At 36.5% G+C, this 26,472-nt stretch overlaps 1 protein-coding gene across 6 annotated transcripts in view; it reads right to left on the reverse strand.

The window, feature by feature from the left end:
- The window catches only part of DCX (doublecortin), a 366,408-nt gene that overhangs the window by 294,039 nt on the left and 45,897 nt on the right, over nucleotides 1-26,472 (reverse strand). The window contains exon 4 of one of the 6 annotated variants that reach the window (XR_011536038.1): nucleotides 4,958-5,071. The exons of the other annotated variants lie outside the window; for them this stretch is intronic. The gene's annotated coding sequence lies outside the window, so the exon portion shown is untranslated. The remainder of the gene's footprint in view (nucleotides 1-4,957; nucleotides 5,072-26,472) is intronic. 6 annotated transcript variants of the gene reach the window in all.

Consider the following 26,472-nt stretch of genomic DNA (forward strand, 5'->3'; position numbering starts at 1 on the left):
TTATCAAAAACAAATAGAACAATCTAGTTGGAAGTCAGACCAGGTCACCCCACGTATCAATTATTGCTCTGAGTAAACAATTTTTATAGGATCTATTCTTACATTTGAAAAATGGGTGGCAAATGGAATTCAGTGCTAAAGACAACCTCAAAATGTAGAATGTGAGATAAGCATCAGGCTTCAAGTTACCAGGTCAAGAGAGGGTGGTATCAACTTAAGGAACTAATAGTGAAACCATCCTTACTTGTAGAGATTAGGCAGAAAGAGCAAAAGTTTTGAGTTCAAATCCCTGCTTCACCTCTTCCTAGCTATGTTCCTTCATCTATAACATGGGCCTCACAAGGATAAGGGGATAATGTATGTAAGTCACCTTACATGGGAGGTACTCAGTAAATGTAGTTTTCCCTCTCTTTTCTAAGCAAACAAGGGAAACAGCTGTCACCAAAAGTGTATATGCAGAAGATGCAAGAGGAAGCCACACAATATAATGTTTATTTGCTTTCACACTCTGTAAAAACAAAGGAGACAGGTCCCTTTAAAAACAATCTACATTTAAAGTTTCTATCCATCATCTGTGGAATGTGCTTATATCACCTCATTTAATCCTCACTACCACCCTCTAAGGGTGTGGTAAAGATGTGATTGTTCTCCTTCACGTTTCCAAGGCAGCTCCTCCTCCTAAATACTCCCCACTCATTGGTGCCACACCATTCTCCCTCAGCCTCTCAGGTTAAAATCCTCAATGGTCATATCTGTGGCTCTTTGATGCTTTCAGTCATTCAGACAAAATCCTTATGTTCTTCCTTCAGAATAGCTTAACCATTCTCGCATTCCCATACTGAATACATTCAGTATGCTGTAACAGTGAAGTAACAGGCCTACTCACTCCATAGTTCCTCATTGCTCTTCCTCTACTCTCTACACCTCTTGATCTTTGGGTACTATTTTCCTCATGCCACTATTTCTCTGGTCAAAGGATCTCCAGTTGCTCTCCATCCTGCTATGTGAAACCCCATATTCCCTCTATCACTGCTGGCCAACACAATCTTCTGCAATAATGGAAAAATTCAATATCTGTAGTGTTCAATATGGTAGCCACTAGCGACATGTGGCAACTGAGCACTCTGTAATGGAGGAACTGAATTTTTTATTTCATTTTAATTAATTTAAACAGCCACATGTGGCTAGTGTCTACTATCATGAACAGAGCAGCTCTATATACAGTAGTCCCCCCTTGTCCATCGTTTCACTCTCTGTGGATTCAGTTACACACAGTCAACCTCAATCCGAAAATATTAAATGGCAAATTTTAGAAATAAACAATTCATAAGTTTTAAACCGAAAAAATAGTAGTGGAACATTGTCTCATATAGTGTGGGAAGGTGAGAGGATGGGGCAAAAAGACTGGGCAGGTTTCTGCTCTGCTGTACACAGGGTCATCAGGAGCAGAATCAACTTGACGGCACTAACAACAACAGAAGCATCATTGAATGCAATTATAAAATACCTATGACAGCCTTTATCCTAAAAGCAATCTTAATCTCTGTGGCAAAACCAAATGTACTCGAGTTTTACTAGTAGGTACTCAATTATTTGTTGAATTAATTAAATGAATATAATAAAGCTATTTAATACATGATTCCATTAAGAGTAGGAGTAATGATCAATTGCCAAATAACAGTACAGATAAGTGTGTGCCCTTTCCACTCTCTCCTGTTTTTGCCTTTGCATTTATATTTTTCTCTAAGTTGCATTCTAAGATTTTTTTTCAATATGCATATTGATTGACTTGCTATCATGCACTTAGCAGATTAAAAACCTGGCAAGATTTTTAAGCTGAAAGTTATATAAATAATTAATCTATGATAACCCATCATTTTACTAAGAAAGGAATTAAGTGCTAGGGGGATTTAGCAATTTTTCCAGGGGAATGCTGATCTATTAATATTCAAATAATAGTTGAAATGGCTATGAGACTATAAGGACATCCCCCTCCTTCAAAAACAATATTTTTTACATTACCAAAAAGATAGCTATAATTCATGGTAAAATTCTATAATTCTAAAGGCAATTAATAAACTACAACTACAAACGCTTAGATAATTACTGCTCAATAGAATAGACACAAAGTTCAATCTTGTTCAGTTCAAGAGGCAGTGTATACTGAGTTCCTTCAGTCAGTGCCCTGATCCTAGTCTGCTCTTTGTGTACGGTTTCTTTTTCTCCCCAAGGATTCTGTAATCTTGCTCTCTCTCTTTGCGCTAAACTACATCTGAACTACATTTTATCACAGTCTGAATCTTTTCCAGACTTTAGGCCTTTATTTCATCAAATGTTCTCTTGTTTTTCTTCATCATGGAATTCTTCCGACTGACTTGTTCTCTTAGAAGTGTGATTAAGAGCATGTGCTCTGGAACCAGAGTGCCTGAGTTCATAATCTCAGCTCCCCCAGTTATTAGCCATATGACTCTTGTTAAGAGTTTTAACCTGTCACTCAGTTTCTTCATCTGTAAAATGGAGATATTAATAGTTGTGAGGATTAAATAAAATGATACTTGTTCTATATAAGTATTTGCTGCTATTATTTTCAGTATTATTATTATTAACCCTAGTTAATTCTCTATTAAGAATACAAAGTTATTTGGATAAAAAATATGTACTTAGAGGTCGACAGATAGTAACTTTAAGGATATCCAGTAGAGGGGAACATAGGAGTCTTTTTTCCAATTCCATTTTATTTCCCCTTTTGTTTCCAATTGTAGCCAGCCAAGTGTCAGGTGGCTGAAGCACAAGTACTCACTACCAACTTCTTATTAAGCTGCCTTAAACTGCAATTGAAGTCACCTTATTCTTCATTTTGAAAGACTTCACCTATAAGGCATCTGAAATGGTATTGCCTGTGGAATAATCACCATTGGTTGCTGTTGCAATAAACCATTTTTACTTTTTAAAGTCTTGGGGGTGCCAGCCTAGTGGCATAGTGGTTAAGTTCACACACTCCACTTTGGCAGCCCAGGGTTTGCTGATTCGGATGCTGGGCGCAGACCTACACATTGCTCATCAAGCCATGCTGTGGTGGCATCCCACATACTAAATAGAGGAAGACTGGCACAGATGTTAGCTCAGGGACAACCTTCCTCACCAAATAAAATAAAATAAAATCTTGAGAAGTTCACAAAAACATAGAAAGGAAAGCCACTTGAACTTTGCAAAACGTAGTTTAAAGCTTCTTCAGAGTTTGCCCTGAGCATCCTGCATCAGATCATGAACTGTGCAGAGAATTTCAAGTATTGATCTACCATACCCCTAGGAGCCTCCTGAAAATGACAGACATTCCAAAAGACTCTCTCAGCAAGTATACACTTCTTCAAGAATGTATCTTTGGTTTATTATAACACAAATTTCTGGTGGCAATTCATTGAAGTTGCTATTTGCTCAAAATTTTCAGGTGAATCCTATGGAATGGAGTTGACTTCCACCCTTGCCTCAGGTCAGCTATTTCCTGCTTTCTTGAAAGAGTCTTGTTCATTCTGTAGTCTCGATGTATTTTCCCTTCACTGCTAAATGGATGAAGCAGCACCTTCATCTAAATGCTAAGCAAACTATTAATGAAGAAGAGCATATGGCCCACATCTCTGAAAACAGCATAGGAGATTATCACAGAGGCAGTGTAACACACACTTATGAGCACACACTCTCTGGAATCTGACACATTTGGACTTGCAATCCAGCTGTGCCACTTATTAGCTGAGTGATCTTAGGCAAATGACTTACCATCTCTGAACCTTAGTTTCCTCATTTGCAAAATGGGAATAATTAAAGTACCTATCTCATAAGGCTATTATAAAACTTCAGTGAGATAATTCATACTAAGTTCTCTTAGGAGTGCCTGGCACATGCTGGCCCCATATAGTGGTAGTAGTAAACTTTTTCCTATATGATAATGTCACGGAGTTAAAAAAACATGTGTAGGTAATCCATTCTGCACTGATACTCATTTTCAATGAAATACTATTTGGTTGTTGTCTGCTCCTATTAGACTCACCCCTGTTGATGGGAACAACCAAAACATTCAGAAAAGAGGCCTGAAACTACATTCCCAATTCTTCGAGATGTGTTCCTGAATTACTGTATCCTCCGCAAACACCAAGCTCCATCCCAGCTTGTTCCACTATCTGGTGTTCACCTTGATCTTTGCAGCCTCTTACTAACTCTAGTTCATATCATTTCTTTGGTGCCTTGGTGTTACTGCTTCTTTAGCATCTGGCCCACTTTGTCTCCTGGACCCATGCTCTCCTCTTCTCTCCTGCTTCAAGTTGCTCAGAATGATTACCCAAGATCTAAACTTTCTGGCTAGGCCTCAGGATCCTCTCTCACTAACTGCATGCCACAGTCAGTCCTGATAAGTGCAGTCAATCACTCTTGGGACCTGCCCTTTTGCATGGCTCTGGTCTTAGAGGATTCAACACTAGAAAATTACCATTTTAGGGGGAGTATACTATCACCTACCAGTGCTGTTTCTTACCACTCTGTTATTTATCTGTCTTCCACACAAACTCTCTCTCCCATATGCAGCCTCTTTATTTACTATCTACAAAGCCTTTTGTATAAGAGAAAAATCATTTCACTGACATAGGCTCATATACAATGGAAAGCATAAATGTGTGCACCTACTTGAATTTGTGTGTACATATATTAGCCACAAGGAGGAAAGGCAACTACCTGGTCAGAAATCTGGTATCCTTAGGAAAGAAGAAGGGGGAAATGGATGCTGAGTAGGCAACCAATTAAAATCCATGACAGCAAGTGAACATGGACAACTTATGAAACAAATCTCATTCATAATAGAAAACACATATTTTCATATAAGTATATGACTATACATGATGCAAGTTAAATGTAATGTATTTTGGCGGGTGTAAAGTGCTCAATCTTGAGGTATAAAAATGCAGGATACAGGTTGTCAACCTGGCAAGTTTTTAGTCTACAGCTATAAAATTTCCTCCAAGGTTCAGCTCAGTGGGTAGAGCAGGAAAGGAGATGAATTCAAGTGCAGTCCTTCAAAATTATCCTGGAAAGAGGAAATATAATGTAAGGGTTGCAGTATAGTTAGTAAAGATTACTCTCAATGAACATTCATTCCAAGCACACAATAGGCATTCAATAAAAATCATATTGAATTGATTCAAATAATATAATTTTCAGCAGACAGACCTGGACTTCTACTTCACTAAGTAAATAAGAAACACATATTACTAGATTTACTAAGGAAATAGAGAACACAGCTACTTACATATTATCTAGTGTATGAACTAGGAATTTACATTTGGCTGGTCGTTACAGAAACTGGAAAACAGTGACTCAAATAAATTGGGGGTTTATTTTTTCTCATGTAGAAGTCCAGAGGTGGGCAGTCTAGGAGTGGTACAGCTTCACCACCATCCTTAGGGTATGGCTTTGCTGTCAGCTTGGCTACCCCTTTTAGGGAGCATCTTCAGAAGTTATAACCAACAACTTCCTCATATATTTGACCACAAGTGTGAAATATAGTCATGCCTATCTGCCAGGGAGGTTGGAAAATGTTTGCCAAAAATTGGGGAAAATCTGTTAGTAAAAAAAGAAAGGGAAAATGGACATTGAGTAAGCAACTTGTATACTCTGCTCTAGTCTACCTCTCTGACTACCAAATATCTACGCCCGTCCTTCTCATTTATGGACCACACTCACACTCTTCCCAAGAGAGGTAATAATCTCATCTAATCACTAGATACAGTAAAAAACTCAGGATGTCTGGGTGATGTGAAGTCCTCTCCATCAGATTTTGATGTGGCAGAACATACCAAAGTAAAAATTCCCATTCAGAAAAAGAAGAATGTGAAACTCTGAATCCTAACAATTATCAAGTCATTCTGAACAGGAACAGTGAAGTTTCCTTACCTTGGCAGTAAAGCAAATTCCTTGAGTTCCTTGACAATTCCATCTGGCAGCCCTCAAAATCTTTGGAATCATCTCGGAGGATTTCCCTTGTTCATTGCCCTCTGTTTTCCCTGATTCTACTTTCTCATAGTTCTTCCTTACTCATCATCCTCTTGGTTATACCTGAGCTGAGCTTTGTCAAGGATGTCCTTTCTGGAAGCTTATACATAGCTTTGGGCAGCTTTCTTGTTGCTGGTGCAGGTTCAGGACCCTGGGAATTCTTATGGGGTTTAACAGTCACAGACTGTTCCAGTCAGGCATGGGATGTTTTTTGGCAATATATTCCCTCAAAATTTAGTAGATGTCCAGCATGTTTATTTCTGATACAATCTATGTGTGAGTAATCAGTTTTCTAACTGTTTTCTAGACCAGTTCTACTCAAAATTCCAGACTGTGACAGGATAAGGTGATTGCACCAGAATGTAAATTAACACATTGCTTCCTTCATTGATAAAGTTTTGACATAAAAAAGTCAGATGAACTAAATGGTGATCTTAGTGTTGAAGTTGATTCACATTCTAGTTCAAACTCCTTATCTCCTCTCAGACCAGTAACAAAAATTCATGAACTGACAGCTATAGTCTGTGGACCACACTTTGAGTACCACTGGTCTAGGCAAACTTTCTAAGCCTGAGAATTTGGCCTTTTAGCTGCTTATCTTTGCACTCTATCCATTTTCCTCTTCTCCTTTAACTTAATGGCTACCACCTTCAGGACATGTGAAACAATAAGCTTTGTTGAGGAGAGAACAGTATTAATTTGATCAGAGAATTTGTCCAGCACAGCATCAATCTTATTTCCTGCTAAGGCTGCAGCTTTGTTATTACCATGTTAATGGCTTCCTTTGGAGTACAGAAGCTTTTTACTTTTTCAACCCTGCAAGGCTCCAGATTACAAGAATCTCAGTAAACTTAAACTGCAAGCCGAAGACTAAAAGCACCTTTCTTAGTACATTTATCTTTCCTTCCATTTCTGCAGCCTGAGCTCATCACTTTCTTATGGAACTTTTCTCAAAGCCACAAGAAGGAGCCAAAACATGCCAATTTCTGAAATTTCCTACCATTTTTCGTAATGCTACAGCTTCGGGTGACACTTGGTTTACACTCCAAGGAAGAACAGGCAAAAGTTTGACCAGTCACAAGCTTTCCAGACTAAAGTGGGTGTATATTTATTTCCTCATTGTCTCAATTCAGCCAATACTACATTTTAGATTCTGTTACTTGCAACACCATTCAGTACCAATTACTGTATAGGTAAGGATTCTTAGAACTAGATAAAACATTCCATTCTAGGTAGTTTAAGAATTAAATTCAGCTTAGTTTAATAAGGGTTATTAGATGATCCTCAGAATCATTGGGAGACCTGAAAGAACAAACTGTAGACTACATTTCTAGAAACAACTCCCTAAACCTAACTATAAAACTGGCTTATTAAGCAAGCTGTTATTGACACAGGCCCCAGAACTATGCTTTTCTGCCATAATTCCAAGACAGCTCCCTCCACCGTTGATCCCAGAAGAATGAAATTCCTTTGCCAGCACATTTGCTAGTAGTTCAGTCTCCCTATATGTGGCCACTACCACACATTGTTCACTTCCTTCATCCAGGTCTCATTACATGCAGAACCCTAGCTCCAAGGATGAGAAATAAAGATTTCAGCAGGAAGTGTGCTGGGGTGGGTGTTGAGTGGGCCAGTCTACAGTATCTGTCATACTGATCTTTTCCTTCCCTCCTGTCTCAGAGGAAGGGGTGTTTCTGCTTCTTTTCAAAGTAAGTCTCTTACAATTTTGATCCCACTTCTTCTTGAATTTTCCAGGACTTTGCTCCATCAACCATTGCTCAATGTATTTTCTCCCCTTCACTGTCTGCTCTCTCTCTATCCCACATCTTTCCTCACCTATACCTTCCTATCAAAGTCCTTGCTTTTTCTTTCTCCCTTTACCTCATTTGCATCAAATTTATGGAAAAGATAATCTATATTAACTCTTCAGCCCATAGCAATCTGAACAGGTCTGTGCAGCCAAATTTTTCTTGAAAATCTGAATGAAGAGAAAACTTTCATTTTGCCTGAGTTAGAATGCAGATAAAAATAGGAATTTGCTTGATTTATTAGCACTACGATGACAGCATAGACTTGATGTTTATATTTAAGAATAAAGTAAGATTTCTCCATAAACTTTATGCCTAAAGGATACAAAGTGTAATTGAGGAAATATGCAAGGAATCATTTCCTTCTGTCTTGGCCCCAGTTTTATGGTCTTGAAGAACAAACTTTTCAGTGAATATATTTGAGTACAAAAAGTACATCACAGATTAAAGTGTATTGATAAATTCATATGTATATGGTCATATAAACTATCTTCTAACCTCATATTTTCTGGATTTTAAACATGAATAATTTATTCACATAACCCTTAAATATATAGGAAAACATAAACCTAAATTTGAGACCACTTATCTCCACCATTCCAAAGTACTATGTTTCAGGGCTCCCGGAGACAAACTTCTCATAAATATTTCCTGCCTAAGAAATTAGAAAGCCCCCGTTTATAAGCTATCGAGTACTGCAAGGGTTGTGTGATTGGTTGCTTCTGCAATATAATCACTACTAGTACAATTCAATGATAGGATGATCGGTTATGAGCTCTGTAACCTAGATAATTAGCCTGAAGTCGAATCATGACTAAAATGCTAAACTTTATATTGAGAATGTTAGAATCAGAAAAGAAAAAAGTCAAAAGGTAAGCATCCATATTAAGCCCTACAAATCTGATATTCATATATTGAGTAAAACATATTTTCCTGAATTATCCACTTGTTGCCACAATTCTTTTCTTTGCTAGTAGGAAATCTAGCAATGGAATAGCTTCCCTTCACCTCATAGAAAAAGTTATAACCCTCCCCCCCCCACACTCACACCAAGAGAGCTTACTCAAAATGACTAAATGGAAAAATAGATTGGTATACGTCAAAATGACTTCATATGTGGGGGGAGGTTTGCAGTGCCATCATGTACCTGTATTTTGATAAGAACCCTAATTTTAAGCTTTCAGGATTAGGAATGTTTTGCTCAATTTAACTGCATTAATATCATCAACATATGGAATATTCCAGCTTAAAAGTATTTAATGCCTGTGGTTCTATGTTTAAAGTTCCCTAACTTATTGATTCTTCTATATGTTCAGCTACTCCAAGGAAGGGGGAAAAGTCACTTTGGGTTGTGATCAATCGACCATTTTAAAATAAGATTTTTATTACCGCCAATGCCAATAAGGACGGTGAAGATAATCACACTTTTTTTTTTCTTTTTGCTCAATGAGTTTTTTTAAAACACCTTTATTGAAGAAAAATGACATAAAATAAACTGTACACCTCTAAAGTACACAATTTGTTAAGCATTGACATATGCATATACATGTGAAACCAGTCCCACAACCAGGATGGTGAACATATCCATCACCTCCAAAGTTTTCTTTTGCCCCTTGGTAACTCCTGTCTCCCACTCCTCTCTACTCTCCCCTTCCTCAAGCAACCACTGATGTACTTTCTGTCAATATAGATTTGTTTGTATGTTCTTAAGATTTGTATCAATGGAATCATGAGTATGTGTTCTTTGGGGGATGGCTTCTTGGCAAAATTATTTTGAGATTCATCCATGTTGTTGTATCAAAAGTTCGTTCCTTTTTATTAGTGAGCAGTATTCCCTAGTATGAACATACACCAATTTGTTTATCTATTCACCCATTGATGGATATCTGGGTTGTTTCCACTTTTTGGCCACTACACATAAAGTAGCTATAAGCATTCATGTATAAATTGTTGAAAGGATCTATGCTTTCTTTTTTCTTGGGTAAATACCTAGAGAAGGACTGGCTCAATCATATGGTAGCTGTGCATTTAACTTTTTAAGAAACTGCCAAACTCATTTCCAAAGTGGATGTACCATTTTACATTCCACCAGCAGTGTTATGAGAATTCCAACTCCTTCATATCCTTGTTAATACATGTCATTTTTTTAAACTTTTTTTTGAGGAAGATTAGCCCTGAGCTAACATCTGCTGCCAATCCTCCTCTTTTTGCTGAGGAAGACTGGCCCTGAGCTAACATCCGTGCCCATCTTCCTCCATATGTGGGACGCCTGCCACAGCATGGCTTGACAAGTGGTGCTAGGTCAGCACCCAGGATCTGAGCCTGTGAACGCTGGGCCACTGAAGCAGAACATGCGAACTTAACCACTGCGCCACTGGGCCAGCCCCTAAATGTCATTTTAATAGGTGGGTAGTGGTATTTCATTGGGGTTTTAATTTGCAATATCCTTAATGACTAATGAGGTTGACCATTTTCTCATGCGACTTTTTTATGATCCATGTATCTTCTTTGATGAAATGTTTGCTCAAATATTTTGCTTTTTTTACTTGGTTGGTTGTTTATTATTAGGTTTTGAGTGTTCTTTATATATCCTGGATACAAGTATTTTACGAGAAATATGCTTTGTAAATATCTTCTCCCAGTTTGTAGCTTGTCTTTTCAGTCACCTAACAGTGTCTTTTGAAGAGCAAAAGTTTTTATTTTCCATGAAGTCTTTTATCAGTTTTTTATGGATTGTGCTTATGGTGTTGTATCTAAGAGGTTGTTCCCTAACCAAAGGTCGCAGAGGTATTCTCCTATGTTTCCCTCTAAAAGCTTTATAGTTTTAGGTTTACATTTAGGTCTATGATCCATTTTGAGTTAAATTTTGTGTATGGTGTGAGGTTTAGATTGAAGTTCTTCTTTTTTTGCATATAGATAACTTCTTTTTCCAGCATCATTTATTTAAAAAAACCAAAACTTTTCCACTGAATTGCCTTTGCACTTGTCAAAAATCAGTTGTCCATATATATGTGGGTTTATCTTTGGACTCTCTATTCTGTTCCACTGATCTATCTTGATGCCAATACCACATTGTCTTAATTACCGCAGCTTTATAATAAGACTTGAAATCAGACAGTTGTAGCCCCCAACTTTGTTCTATTTTAGTTTTGACTATTCTAGGTACTTTGCCTTTCTAGATTCATTTTAGAATAAATTTGGCAATTTTGTCAGAAAAACAAACTGGGATTTTAATTGAGATTTCATTGAATCTATAGATCAATTTGGGGAGAAGTGATCTCAACGATACTGAGTCTTCCAACCCATGCACAGGGTGTATTAATTTAGGTCTTCTTTATTTCAGCAGTGTTTTATAGTATTCAGTCTTGCATATCTTTTGTCAGCTTTACTCCTAAGTATGCTTAAGTGTTTGAGGGTTTTTTTTTTAGGAAGATTGGCCCTGAGCTAAAATCTGCTGCCAATCCTCCTCTTTTTGCTAAGGAAGACTGGCCCTGAGCTAACATCGGTGTCCATCTTCCTCTACTTTGTATGTGGGACGCCTGCCACAGAATGGCTTGCCAAGCAGAGCCATGTCCTCACCTGGGATCCAAACCAGAGAACCCCGGGCAGCCAAACCAGAACGTGCGCACTTAACCGCTGCACCACTGGGCCAGCCCCTATCCTTAAGTGTTTTTGATCCCTAAGTGCTATTACAAATGGCATTACTCTTTAAATTTCATTTCTTGATTGTTCATTGCTAATATATAAAAATACAATTGATTTTTGTATACTGATCGTGTAACCTGCAACCTGATATACTCATGCATTAGTTTTCTAGTATCTTTTTTGTGGATTCCATCAGATTTTCTACATAGAGTTTCATGTTGTCCACAAATAAAGACAGTTTTACTTTTTCCTTTCCAATATGCTTGCCATTTATTTATCTATTTATTATTTGTTTATTTTTGCCTGGTTGCACTGGCCAGAACGTCTAGCACAATGTTGAAAAGAAGTGATAACAGTGGACACTCTTGTCTTATTCTTGATTTTAGGGGGAAGTCATTCAATCTTTCACCATTAAATATAATGCTACCTATATGTTTTCCATAGTTGCTCTTTATCTGGTTGAGAAAGTTTCTTTGATTCCTATTTTGCTGAGAATTTTAATGAGGATAGATGTTGAATTGAGTCAAATTACTTTTCTGCATCTATTGAAATCATAATGTTTGTGTATTAATTTGTTAGTATGATAAATTACATTGATTGCTTTTGAATGTTAAATCAAATCTGTATTCCTGGGAGAAGTCCAACTTTATTGTATGTATTATCTTTTTTACATATTGTCGGATTCAACTTGCTCAAGTTTTGTTTAAAATTTTTGCCTCTAGGTTTGTGAAGGATATTGGTCAGTAGTGGGGTTTTTTTGTAATGTCTGTCTTGTTTTGGGATCAGAGTAATGCTGGCCTCATAGAATGAGTTGGTAAGAGGTCCCTCTCCTCCACTTTTTGGAAGAGTTTTTGTTGAATTCGTATTATTTCTTCCTTAAATGTTAGATGGAATTCACCAGTAATCACATTTTCTATATAAAAATTTTTAAAATAAATATAAGAAATAAAAAGCCTTTTGTGATTTGGTTAATGTTTAAATATAGCTATAACTTTTTAAAAATTTGTCCTTCAGCATCATTAGTTTTCAATATTTTCAATTAGAATGAAATTCTTACCCATACAAATACATTTTTCACAGCTGTATTGAGATATAATACATATATACAGCATAAAACTTACCCATTTAAATTATATAATTCAATTTTTAAAAATACATTCATAGAGTTGTGCAATCATCAACAAAATCTAATTTTAGAACAAATATCATATCATTTCATCACCCCCCGAAAAACTCTGTACCTCCTCGTTTACCCCTCCCCCATTTCTGGCAACCACTAATTCACTTTCTAGCTCTATGGATTTGCCTATCTGGACCTTTCACATAAATGAATAAATGGAATTATATACAAGGTCTTTTGTGGCTGGCTTCTTTCACTCAGCAAGATGTTTTCAAGGTTCATCCATGTTGTAGAATGTTCATTCCTTTTTATCACCTAATAATATTCCATCATAAGGACCATATACAATTGAAGGAAAACACTTTCAACTTATATTAGATATACCAAATGCTATAGAAAAAGATAAATTTTCAGTAAAAGAAATCAGCAGTTTCCAGTCAAGATAGTGGATTCACAAAGATATTAGGAGCCTAATCACATTAACAATGGTGAATAAAATCTATTCTTTTTCTAATTAAAAAGTACAACAAAGATTATAGTGATGGATGTACAACTCTCTGAATGTACTAAAGGCCACTGAATTGTAACTTTAAATGGGTGAGTTTTATGATATATAAATTATATCTCAATAAGGCTGTTTTTTTTTTAAGATATAACAGATAAAATCTGTTCACCAGAAAGGGAAGGGAAAGAGATAGCAATGAGCCAGAAGCTGAAGCCATAGGCTTGTGTGAGTTGCTCCTGGGTTCTTGACTGTACATAGTGTACTGTAAAGTTCTGTGTTTATTACTTCTTTAGGCATTATATAACCATGTTTGATGTAGAGAGTCACAAAAATTAGAACTATACAATATCCTTAAATAATAACAAAAAGACAAACTTGTTTATCTACTCTCCTATCTTTTCTACACTCAGTAAATCTTATCTTAGCATCCACTATGTACCAGGCACTATTTTAGGAACTAGGGATCAATGGTGGGCAAGGATGATCATGGTATATGAAAAATGTGTATAGAAACAAAATTAATATGAAATCCTCCAAAATGTTAATGCTATGCCTTTCTGTGGTTTCCAAAGTTTCTAAAATGAACATGTATTCCTTTTGTCATTAGAAAAACAGAAACAAAAACAAAAGGAATAACATACATATTTTTCCAGAGATTCTTATTATCTTTATTTGATTGGAGGAGTGTCAATTATTATTCAAAACATGCAGTTATCCTAACCAAGACCTCAAATTATTCTTGTGGGGTTTCTTTTCTTGTTCGTTTGCTTGCTTGTTTACTTATTTATCTACACCATTTATCTATTTGGGGAGGGGGCAATTCTTCTTAGAGGAAAGGGGAAGTATATTAGTTTTCTATTGTTGTGTACCAAAATACCACAAACTTAGCAGCTTAAAAAAAACACCCATTTATTTTGTGGGTCAGGAATTTGGGCACAGATCAGCCGGTTTCTTTCATCACCTCACTAGGCTGAAATCAAGGTGTTGGCCAGGGCTGAGGTCTCACCTGAGGCTAAAGGCTCTCTTCCAAGATCTCGTGGTGATGGAAGATTTCGTTTCCTTGTAACTGTTCAACTCATGGTGGCTGTCTTCAAGGCCAACAGGATAATGTCTGCTGTTGCTTCTTATCTCCTTTGAGGGCTCACCTGATTGGGTTAGGTCTAACCAGAATAAACTCCATTTTGATTAACTCAAAAGCAACATCTGCAAAATCCGTTTGCCAACATATTCATTGAGCCCTCCCACAATCAAGGGGAGGTTTTTATTCAGGGTGTGTACACCAGAGGGTGGGAATCTTGGGGGCCACCTACCACAGAAGAGTTCTTTAAAGGAGTATAAGAAGCTCTCCTAGTTATCCTTCAATTCACTCACAAGAAGAACTAGAGCATGTTTTGTAAATTAACCACACACACACAAAATTAACAATAAAACTATGAATTACTATAGCAATATATAAGAACTATCTTTGTAAGGGAAAACTTAAATTACCTTAATGAAATTAACCATTTCTTGTATACACAGAGTGTATTGTTAGCAAAAATTATGAAAGATCAAAATGGACAAAAAAGTAATAGTGAGTGTCCTGTCGAATTTGCCTATCAGGGTTATCTCCACCTTTCATTGTCTTTGAATTACTTTACAATTCTAAGTTGTAGATAACCGAAAGAGCTGCAAATAATTTTTCCATATGCACGTAAATTCTGTCTAGTGGACATACAACTGATTCCCCTCTCCCTCTGTGGAAAAAGCCAGTTTTGAATCTATGCTGTATTTGTAAATTCATTTCATAAGCTATTTTTCTGCTCTTTGAATTCACCTTGAACCAATAACATCTTTCTGGTTCTTTCATTAATTAATGAATTAAATAAAATCTTTGACACATGTTCATTTTATATTTGTATGATAGTCATGATTTTATTTTTAAAAAATTATGTTTTAACACCATCCTTTAAATTCCAAAGAATTAAAAAAAATGCTAGTAGGTACAATTTGAGTAATGATAATATTTGGCCATGGTGTAGAATTTCTGCGCATATCATGAGCCAAGTTTTGCAATGCTGATTATCTGTTTAGTGACAAGTATTTTGCCACTTCCTTGCTTGGTACACTTAAAAACTGCCTGCTCCTGTTTTTAATTTTCAAATCATGTATACTTGAAGTGAAGTCATGTTGTGAAGTAATGACTGCATTCAAGCCTCCTAGGCAGGCTTTCAAGAAATCAGGGTATTTGGTCCCCTAAGATTCTGTACTCTTACTTCTTAACATCAGGATAATGGGAAGAAAATTTTAATTCTCCTTCATAGTTCGTTATTTAAAATGTGCTTCAGTAATCAGTCTCTAAGAGAAGTCTTTTCTGATTCCATAATTCCACCTACCAGTTTGGTGTGGGAAATCTGGCTATTTAAATACAAGCATGTTATTTTTTTTCAGGCTGAAAGCTGAATTTCCAAAAGAAATAAATCAAACGCAGCCTTTTGAAAATTGGACCTATTATGCTAAGCTGATGTATCCTCAGAGAGGAAAAGAGCAAAGCACTTGGAACTAATAGAATTGGCTGAACATGGGGATTTTTAAAAGGCCCTGGCCCATTTCCTGGCTGACCTTTCTCACAGCATAATGTAGCAGTAAATTGGAGTGGCATCTGAGTAGTTCAGACTCACACATTCTTGACATATACTAGTCAGAATCATAATGTTTTACATAGTTTTTATTATGATTTTATTTAGCTTGAAACATGTAGAACACACGCTCACAAACAAAATTTAATATCGTATTATTTTTTCAAAATTGATTGTAGTAGTAGAAAGTAACTATGTTTCCTAGCAACAACAACATTGCCTAAGTTATGAACACTACCATTGGGCAGCAGAATCAGACAAAGCAGCCTTGAGCAAATTTAAGCTGACAGAAACGCCATATTGTTGAACATCACCTCATTGGAACTAAGAAAACAAAAAATTCACCCAATCATCCTCTTATCCTAGGTAGTCGTTATATGGGGCTTTTTGCTTTCTTTATTTGTACCTTACAATCCGAAAATAGGAACTTCTCTCTTAGATTTTATCAATTTTCAAAGAAATCTAACAATGCTTTGAATACGTCACTTACCCTGTCATCAACAGAAATTATTAGGATGTATATATCTTTAGTTTATCATTGTTAGGGGAAAGTGCCTGATGAAATCTTAGATTATATTCACAAAGCGGATTTGACGTCCTGTGGATAGAGGGGCTTATGTGTATAGATATCAAGTTGTGAGCATGTCTCCTGAATGAAGTAATAATTTAGGGATTGAGGTCACAAAAATAATTACACCATGATTTCTGCCCTGGAGAAGTTTGGTCTAGCAGGGAAGACAGACATATAATAAATTAATTACCATATAAAACATATAATGCAGATATCCACAAAGTGCTATGGAAAAACAAACAAAGGAGTTATTATGATGAAGCAAAAAAATGGATAAAGTGAAAGAAGAGGGTCACAGGAGATGACTTTTAAGGACCGTCAAAAGAATTACCAAGCAAAGAAGACCGAAGGGGTATTTCTATCAGAGGGAATAATTTTAGTAAAATGTATGTACAACAACTTTTACACTACAAAAAGACATGTCCATTTTCTTTCATTGGCATTACAAAAAAACACATATTCTCTTTTGCCCCTTGAGATAAAGTGATGAATTTCGTCTCCCGCTTCAGCAGGTCCATAAACAAGACGCTTTTATGTCTTGAACATAGAATTAAATACGTATATATTCCAAATCAGGAGTAGCCATAGATACTTTAGTATTTTAAAAAGATGTTAATGTTAATATAGCAAGTGTTGATTTTTAAAAATTTTTTATTCCCAAGATAACAACCGTATTACAAATTTCCCCAGTATTTCAAAATGGCATTAAATGAGATTTAAAAAAAAAAAAGATGACTTTATTTTCTGAGTGTCTTGTCTACATATATTTGGTCTAGGTATTTTGGGTTTTTGGGACAGCCCTTTTAAAGTGGAGCATGCTGGGGCCGGCCCCGTGGCTGAGTGGTTAAGTTCGCGCGCTCCGCTGCAGGCGGCCCAGTGTTTCGTTGGTTCGAATCCTGGGCGCGGACATGGCACTGCTCAACAAACCACGCTGAAACGGCGTCCCACATGCCACAACTGTAGGGACCCACAACGAAGAATATCCAACTATGTACTGGGGGAATTTGGGGAGAAAAAGGAAAAAATAAAATCTTTAAAAAATAAAAAAATAAAGTGTAGCATGCTTAAATTTCATACTTGGGGTGCTTGTTACAAACCCCTAGATTCCTGCTTAGTGAATCAGAATATATGGAGATGGGAGGTGGGAAGCAGGAATTTGCACTTTCTACAAATTCCTCAGGTGATGCTTAGATATTACTGCTTTATAGAGAATTTAGCCTAAAGGTACAGCTAAAACACACTTGTTTCCTAGATCACCACAAACTGAGAAACAACTGCAAATTAATTGCCCAAGAAAATTTGTAGAGTTTTACCTATAGATATAACTACAGGTAGGACAAAGGGTAAAATAAACAGTTTAAATTTGTTTTAATTTCTTTCTTAATAAGAGCAAGAATTTACAAAACGTATTTACTCAAAAACAATTCTTAAAATTTTAAGCAAAAGGAGGGTTCCTACAATAGTAGTTAAGAGTGTGTTGCAGTTTGCAGGTTTAGGAGAGGGAAGCTTTTCCTCTACTATGTGGGGTTCAGGATGCGGGGATGTGTGAATTAAACCAACAAAAGATAAATTAGCAAGAGGAAAAACCAGAGTTTATTTACACATGCAGTGTGCACATATGAGGGAGTGCTCAGTGAGAAGTAACTCAAAGGGGTAGTTAGAATTTTGGGCTTATATACCTAACTTAGTAGGGGAAGGGAAGAGGGGAGAAGGCTTCCATGGGAAGAACAAATAGGTTTCTTTAGGAAAGACAAGTGAGTTTCTAGAAGAACAAAGAGGAGATAAAAAAGTTTGTGATAATTTTGTTTATGTAGCTGTGAGTGGTCTTTCTGTCTCCTTCATGGCCATGAAACTCCAGAGAGGAGATTTATGGTAGATTCACTCTTGGTTTCTCTCCTGCAAGTAGAAGGCTCCCCCAAGAGTGAATTTATGGTAGTCATCATTTCTCAGAAGTTTCTGCTTTTAGTCAAACAAGGAAGTTCTGAGAAGGCTTCTTTCTATCCCTATTGAATCTCAAATGTCTTCAGCTTAAAATAATCTGTACACCAACTGTGGGGTTCCGAGCAGGTCCCTATACAGATCAAGAAGCCATTTGGGAATGAAGTGTGTTAAGTTTTCAAAGTCAGAGCAGGTATTTTTGCTCTAAAACAGTTAGGCAAACAGAGCAAGGGCATATACAAATAATTGGGTAAGGCCTGTTGGCTATCAGACACTAGTGAGAACTGATACCAACATAATTTCTTGTCCCTCTGTAAATGATACTGACTCCAGGCATGCTTTCCTGTCCTTAAACTGGGACCAGGAATAAGAATTTAGCTTCTCACTGTAGGAAATACTTACTGTTAGAAGATAAGCCAACTAAAATAGCTTGATGATCAATATTCACTTCAAAATGCTCATCCTTGCTGTGTTCACCAATCCCAAGGTATTTGGGGATTGCATCAACTCTGCCAAATCTATAGCAGATTCCTGCCTTCAAAATCACCTTAAAATCACCCATTCTAGACTCTAAAACATCTTATAGACACCCTTCCTTAATTTCTCCATTTTGGGACAGTACTAAGACTGTCATGGTGGTTTCCTATCTTACGACAGTAATCTAATAAACAGCATGCTTGAGCAACAACTTGTTCTTATAAATCTTGTGAAACACTAAAAAAAAATTGGCAAAAAATTACTAGGCCATTTCAAAGGAATTCTAGATGTTGTCTAGAAGACCTTTAGGGATTATCTGATTCTATTAAGATCTATGCTTTTCAGTCTCTTTGGGCTATTTTACAATTCTGAATGTTGTAGAAAACAGATAATAATGCAAATCATTTTTATCCATAGAGATGCAAATGAATTTTTTCTGGTTGGGGACACAATTGATTGAAGAAAAGATGATTCTACACCTTACATTTTATTTCCCTGTATTAATCAGTTTTGCATCTAGTAGGAAATTCATTTGATTACTTATATATATACATCAGTTCTTTGGATTCTCCTTTGAACCAGTATTAACATCTTACTTGTTCAATCATTAATGAGTGAGTTAAATAAGACCCGTGATGTGTGTTTATTCTATATTTGTATAAATCATGATTCTACCTTTATGAAATTATCCTTTAACATTGAGGATCTTTTGGCGAGTCAACCCCAGGATGGAACAAGAAAAAGAAATCAGACTTGGTTAAAAATCTATGTGAGTAATATGCCAGAACTAAAGGGTGAAGCAAAAAGAACAGACATGAGATTTGGTACATAGGATCATGGTAAGTGAAGCAGCCTGTATTAGTCAGGGCTCTCCAGGCAAACACAAGAGAGATTTATTTGGCTCACATGATTGTGGGGCCTGGCAAGTCTGACATTCCTAGGGCATGAAGTCTGGACATGAAGGTAGCAGTTGATGTTGCAGTCTAGAGTCTGAAATGCAGGGCAGGCCAGCAGGCAGGAAACTCAGGCAGTTTCCTCTATGTTGCAGTCTTAAGGCAGCATGGCTTCTTCCTTGGAAAATCTGTTTTTCTCTTAAGATCATCAGCTGATTAAATAAGGCCCACTTATATTATACAGGGTGATCTGCTTTACTCAAAATCTATTGATTGTAAATGTTAATCATATCTAAAAAATACCTTCACAGCATCATCTAGACTGATAGACTGATGTTTGGCCAAAACTTTTTCACATACTTAAAGTTGAGGCAAGAATTTGTCTCTGTGCAACGTCTAGAGCAGTGCTTCTCAAGTTTTAATGCACAACGCAATTACCTGTGGATCATGTTAAATGCAGATTCTGATTCAGCAGGTCTGGGGCAAGCCCTAACTAGATCCAAGATGATGCTAATGATGCTGGTCCTTGGACCACACTTTGAGTAGTAAGGGTCTAAACCAGCACTGCACAACAGAAATATTATCCAAGCCACAAATGTCAGCCACATATGTAATTTAAAATTTTCTAGTGACTATATTAAAAATGTAAAAAAGATGGGGCTGGCCTGGCAGCATAGTGGTTAAATTTGCATGTTCTGCTTTGGCAGCTCAGGGTTCAAGGGTTTGGATCCTGGGTGCAGACCGACATGCCACGCATCAAGTCATGCTGTGGTGGCATCCCACATATAAAATAAAGGAAGACTGGCACAGATGTTAGCTCAGGGCCAATCTTCCTCACTTAAAAATAAAAAGTAAAAAGAAATAGGTAAAATTAATTTCAACTTATTTAACCCAAAATATCAAAAATATTATTATAACATGTAATTAATATACAAATAGTTAAGATATTTTACATTTCTTTTTTCATGCTAAGTCTTTGAAACTAGTGTGTACTTTACACTTACAGCACATCTCATTTCATACTAGCCACATTTCATGCGTTCAATAGTCACATTTAGCTGTTGGCTATCACAGTGGTCAGTGCAGGATTAACTCTTCCATGTAGGAGCCATAAAGGAGCATCTGGATCAGTATTTGAGACATTTCCTTTCATCTTCTCATTTCTTCTTTTAGATAAGTTTCTATTAAATGAGATTAGTATTCAGAAATCCAAGTGCATTTGAGCACAAACATTAACAAAATCCAAGCATAAGGCTGAACTATGCAGATCAACAGCAGCCTTTGATTCTTTTTCTCTAAGAAGTAGAGAAACATCTACATTCAGCAAAAGACACAGTGAGATGTGAAACTTTTGCATTGGTCCCTCATGGTTGACTGTACAGATGACACTGGCCCAATCCTCTCTCAGTTCTGCCAGCTGCGTCTAGGGTCAATGCAAGGATTCTGGAGCATGATGCTGGCATCTCAGAAGAACTTATCAAGAAAGCAGGTCAAAAAAGATGTCCAAAGGCAACCCTAATCCCATTCTAGTGCCCCAATACTCTTCTGTACTCCAGTACTGATGCCTTTCAATATCATATCCCACAGGTGAAAGAAAGATCCCATCTGCTGGGTAGAGGAAATGGATAATGAAACGCTTCACTGAGAAGTTGTATTAGAACTGGCACTTGATAGACTGGCAAAAATTTTGCAGGAAAAGTTGGAGGGAAATAATATTCCAGAAATAAGGAAACATATGAACAAAGCTATGTATAAGTCTAGAGGAAAAGAGGAAGATCTTGAGTTTGAATCTTTGCTTTGACACTTACAAACACTACTGTGACTTCCATCCCACTTACCTATCAATGTGAAATCCCTGCCTTACTTATTCTTTCTAGTTTCTTGCTCCCCTGTTAGATAACCCTATCCCCATAGCACATGCTCAGTTGGTTAATTGTTTATTTTCTGTCTCTGGGTAGGAAAATTCCCTTAGTTATTTCACTTCCTTTCCCAACCACCCCTTATTGTGCAGGTGAAGTTATCTATTGGGCAGCCATTTTATCTCACTCCCCGGCATACAAAAAAAAGACAGCCAGATTTACGTTCACAAGAATTATCTTCACTTCTATTTTTTTTCTATGTTGCTTTAGATAATTAATTTTCCCTCTTTGAATTATTTTCTTCATTTATATAATAGTGATGACAAACTCTTCCTCATAATTTTGTTAGCATTAAATAGAATATGTACATTAGAATGATCAGTAATTAGTAGATCCTCAATAAATTATTTTGTCACCCTTTAAAAAACGTGTGAGTGACAGAAATTAGCAACTTTGGAAAGCAAGTCCTAAAAAATTGATCTTAGACCCTTCTGATTTTGAGAGTATCTAAGGATTAAAAGTATATTTCAATGTTAGGTTTTCCTCAACTTTTAATCTTCTGCAAAGATTGCTTATATGCATTTATACAGTTAGAACCTCAGGGCATAATTGTAAATAATAAAAAATTAAAATATATTACATGCATCTAAAAATCTAAAAATAGTCATAAGAATAAATGAAATTGTATGTTATTAATTTAAGTTTTGTAATGAGGTGGGACTGATATGACACAGAATTGTAAAGTCGACTCTAAGGAACTTGTCCAGGGTCAAAATGCAGTGGTGTACATATGTATACCAGTATCTCAGTCAGTTTATGTACCCAAATTGAAGGTGGAGATAAAGCTGGGTCTTGTAACTCCAAGAAGACTCATAAACTAAAAGGAAAGAAGCTAATAAAGGGCCAGGCACCTAAGCTCTGGTCAGGATACAGGTGGTTAGTGTAATTCTCCTGGACAGCAGTTGCTCTCCCTATGAGTAAAAATCTGATGCCTGACATGCATACACTTACAATGATTATTTCTCTGCATAAGTGAAATTGGCACACTTCTCTGTTCAAAGCAATTCATTAATTTTGCAATATTTTCCTCAAACGAAATTAAGTTTTTAACAAAACAAAAATATATACTAGTGTACAGAATTTGCATACAGTTGTGTCCTTTTCCATCGTGGCTAGGATTTATAGGAACTTTAAGTAGATGTTCATAAAATGTATCTTCCACAGGCTTTTAGTAATGTTATATAAATACACTTCGACTCATTCAGCAATTTGCAATGTACTGTTCATGGCAATGAAAAAAGTTCAGTGTAAAAACACTGTATCTGGAATGGATCCAAAAGAAAATCAATAATAGAGATATATATTTTGAAAAGAATGATACAATACTATGTTGACCTTGAGCTATGCAATTTTAATTTTGATGAGGATAATTACTAAAAATGCTATGTGTGAATTTGGTATAGGGACCAGAGTCATTTAAAGTCTCTAAGTTTTTGGAGTAACCACAAGAAAAATTATAAGCAAGAAGTTTGATCATGGGTTTACTATCCCCTGGGTCACATTCAATACACTTGGCGAGAACAGAATAGGTTAAGATCATATCCGTAGTTAAGAAAATCCTCATTAGGGAAAATAGGCTCAACAGAGAATGAAATAAAGGTCAACTCAGGTCCAAATTAGTATTTTTTGGTGATTGCTAACTTGTTGTTTTTCCTCTTCTAACAATTTACTGTTGGGCTCAATCATTAAGGGGAGGGATTACATTTTTTGCACCTGAAATTTTGGCAACCAATACAATGTTATTTTCAGGACCACTGAGACGGGCCTTTAGACCAGAGGTTTCCAAAGTGGATGTGTACAAGATGATCCATGGGGCACAATAAGGAAAACCAGAACTTCTATTTAGATTTTTATTTTATTTTATTCTTAAATAGCTTTATTGAGACACAGTTTCTACATGCCATAAAATTCACCTGTTTAATGTGTGAAAGTCAATGGTTTTTAGCATTCAGATTTATGCAACCATCACCAGAATCTTATTTTCGAACATTTTCAATACTGCAAATAGAAACCCCATACCCATTAGCAGTCGCCCCCATTCTCCCTTCACCTCATATCCAGGCAACTACTATCTGTGTCCACAGATTTTCCTATACTGGACTTTTCATATAAATGGAATCATATAATAAGTGGTTTTTTACGATGGGTTCTTTCACTGAGCATAAAATTTTCAAGGTTCATCCATGTTGTAGTATGTACCAGTACGTCATTGTTTTTAAAGCCAAAAAGTAGCCCATTGTATGGATATACCAGATTTTACTTATCCATTCATCTGTAGATGAAAATCTGGGTTGTTTCCACTTTTTGGCTAGTATGAATAATGCAGCTATGAACATTCACATAGAAATTCCTCTACGGACATATGTTTTCAATTCACTTGGGTACATACCTAGGAGTGAAATTGTGGACTATATGGTAACACTATGTTTAACGTTTTGAGGAACTGCCAGACTGTTTTCCAGAGCAGCTGCATCATTTTATGGCTTTTTTTTTTTAGGAAGATTAGCCCTGAGCTAAAGTCGGCAGCCAATCCTCCTCTTTTTGCTGAGGAAGATTGTCACTGAGCTAACATCCATGCCCATCTTCCTCTACTTTATATGTGGGATGCCTGCCATGGTGTGGTTTGATAAGTGGTGTGTAGGTCCACACCCAGGATCCAAACAGGCGAACCCTGGGCTGCCAATGTGGAGTGCGTGAACTTAACTGCTACGCCACCGGCCAGCCCCATCATTTTACATTTCTACCAGCAATGTATGCGGGTTCCATTTTCTCAGCATTCTTGCTAACATTTATTTTCTGTTTATTTGATTAAAGTTACCCAGTGAGTGTGCAGCGGTATCACACTGTGCTCTTGACTTGCATTTCTCTGATGACTAACAATGTTGAGCACCTTTTCACGTATTTATTGGCTATTTCTTTGTCTTATTTGGAGGAATGTATAGTCAAATCCTTTGCCCATTTTTAAATTGAGTTATTTGTCTTTTTATTGTTAAGGTGTAAGAGTTCTTTATGTATTCTGGACACCAGTCCCTGTATTGATATTTATTTTTATCTTGTTTTACAATTTCTAATTTTTGAATATGCTTTATAATGAACATAATAGTACAATAATACATGTATAGTAATTATAACTAAATTTGGGGGAGTGTACTCAAAGTATTTTTACTATTAGGGGCCTGTAATTAAAAGTCTACAGAGCACTGCTTTAGGCCAAAACTTTTTTTCTCCCACCTGTTTGGACAAGGTCATACAGCTCATGAATGCTAAAGCTGGAATATGAATTAAAGTCTGACTCCAAAGCCCATTGTTTTCTATGCGACACTGCCTATCAGTCAAATTACAGGTGAGATTTATGCAATTAAGAGGGAAATTGGACTAAATGACTTCCCTTCCAATTCTCAGATATTATGATGACATTTTGATGTAAAGAAACATTCAAGTCTGTGTCAGTGGTGATTTTCATAGCTAATAACCTCTAGGGGAAAGAGCCATTTTGTTTTACTGCCTGTGAATAATAACCAGTGCAATGACATGTATAAGTGGAATTAATAACTGTCTGCAATTGTGACATGCCAAACATGGACTTAAAAAGAAAAGATATATGACAATTACTATTTTTGCAGTTTATTTTTCTTTTTTTGGTGAGGAAGACTGGCCCTGAGCAAACATCTGTGTCAATCTTCCTCTATTTTCTATATGGGACACTGCCACAGCATGGCTTGATGAGCAGTGTGTAGGTCTGCGCCCAGGATCTGAACCTGTGAGCCCTGGACTGCCAAAGTGGAGCATGCAAACTTAACCACTACGCCACCTGGTTGGCCCCCCTATTTTTGCAGTCTTTAATCATCATTTATGTAATAATCAATAAATCTTATTTATACTTATTGCATTTAGAATGTGACTTTGTATTTACAGAACAAATTGTATTTATACTTATTCAAAGTAGATTCCATAAAATAAGTATGGCATACTTTCATTCTGATGAGGAACTCATCCTCCATGACTAAACGAATGAGATGAATGGATTACAGCATGAAGATCAATTCATTTCAGCCAGCTAATTTTTACAAATCACCATACAAATAATTAAGCTATTGTGATCAGTATGAATGAAATTTATTAACGTCTGGTTAAATCATAACATGTAAGCCTAGCTAATCGTCTACGGGCATGGATTATATTGCCACCCCAATTACATCATGAGAATAAATCTACTTCATACAGACAGAAAACTAAAGGAGAGTGAGTAAGAGTGCATTATTCTTCATGAAATAAAGTTCACTTAATTTTACCAAACAGCAGAAAACAGTATTTAAAAATACTCCTAATTTAGGCACTTGAAAAGATGTTCATCATCGCTGATCATCAGGGAAATGCAAATCAAAACTACACTAAGATATCACCTTACACCCATTAGAATGACAAAAATAACTAAAACAAATAGTAACAAATGTTGGAGAGGTTGTGGAGAAAAAGGAACCCTCATACACTGCTGGTGGGAATGCAAACTGGTGCAGCCACTATGGAAAACAGTATAGGGATGCCTCAAGAAATTAAAAATAGAACCACCATATGATCCAGCTATCCCACTACTGGGTATCTATCCAAAGAGCTTGAAGTCAGCAATTCCAAAAGTCCCATGCACCCCAATGTTCACTGCAGCATTATTTACAATAGCCAAGATGTGGAAGCAACCTAAGTGCCCATGAACAGATGACTGGATAAAGAAGATGCGGTATGTATACACTATGGAATACTACTCAGCCATAAAGAAGAACAAAATCGTCCCATTTGCAACAACGTGGATGGACCTTGAGGGAATTATGTTAAGTGAAATAAGCCAGATAGAGAAGGACAATTTATGCATGACTCCACTCATATGAGGAACTTAAAAATGTAGACAAAGATAACAGATTAGTGGCTACCAGGGGAAAGGTGGGGT

The sequence above is a fragment of the Equus przewalskii genome, chromosome X, assembly GCF_037783145.1.
Source record: "Equus przewalskii isolate Varuska chromosome X, EquPr2, whole genome shotgun sequence".
Lineage (NCBI taxonomy): Eukaryota > Metazoa > Chordata > Mammalia > Perissodactyla > Equidae > Equus > Equus przewalskii.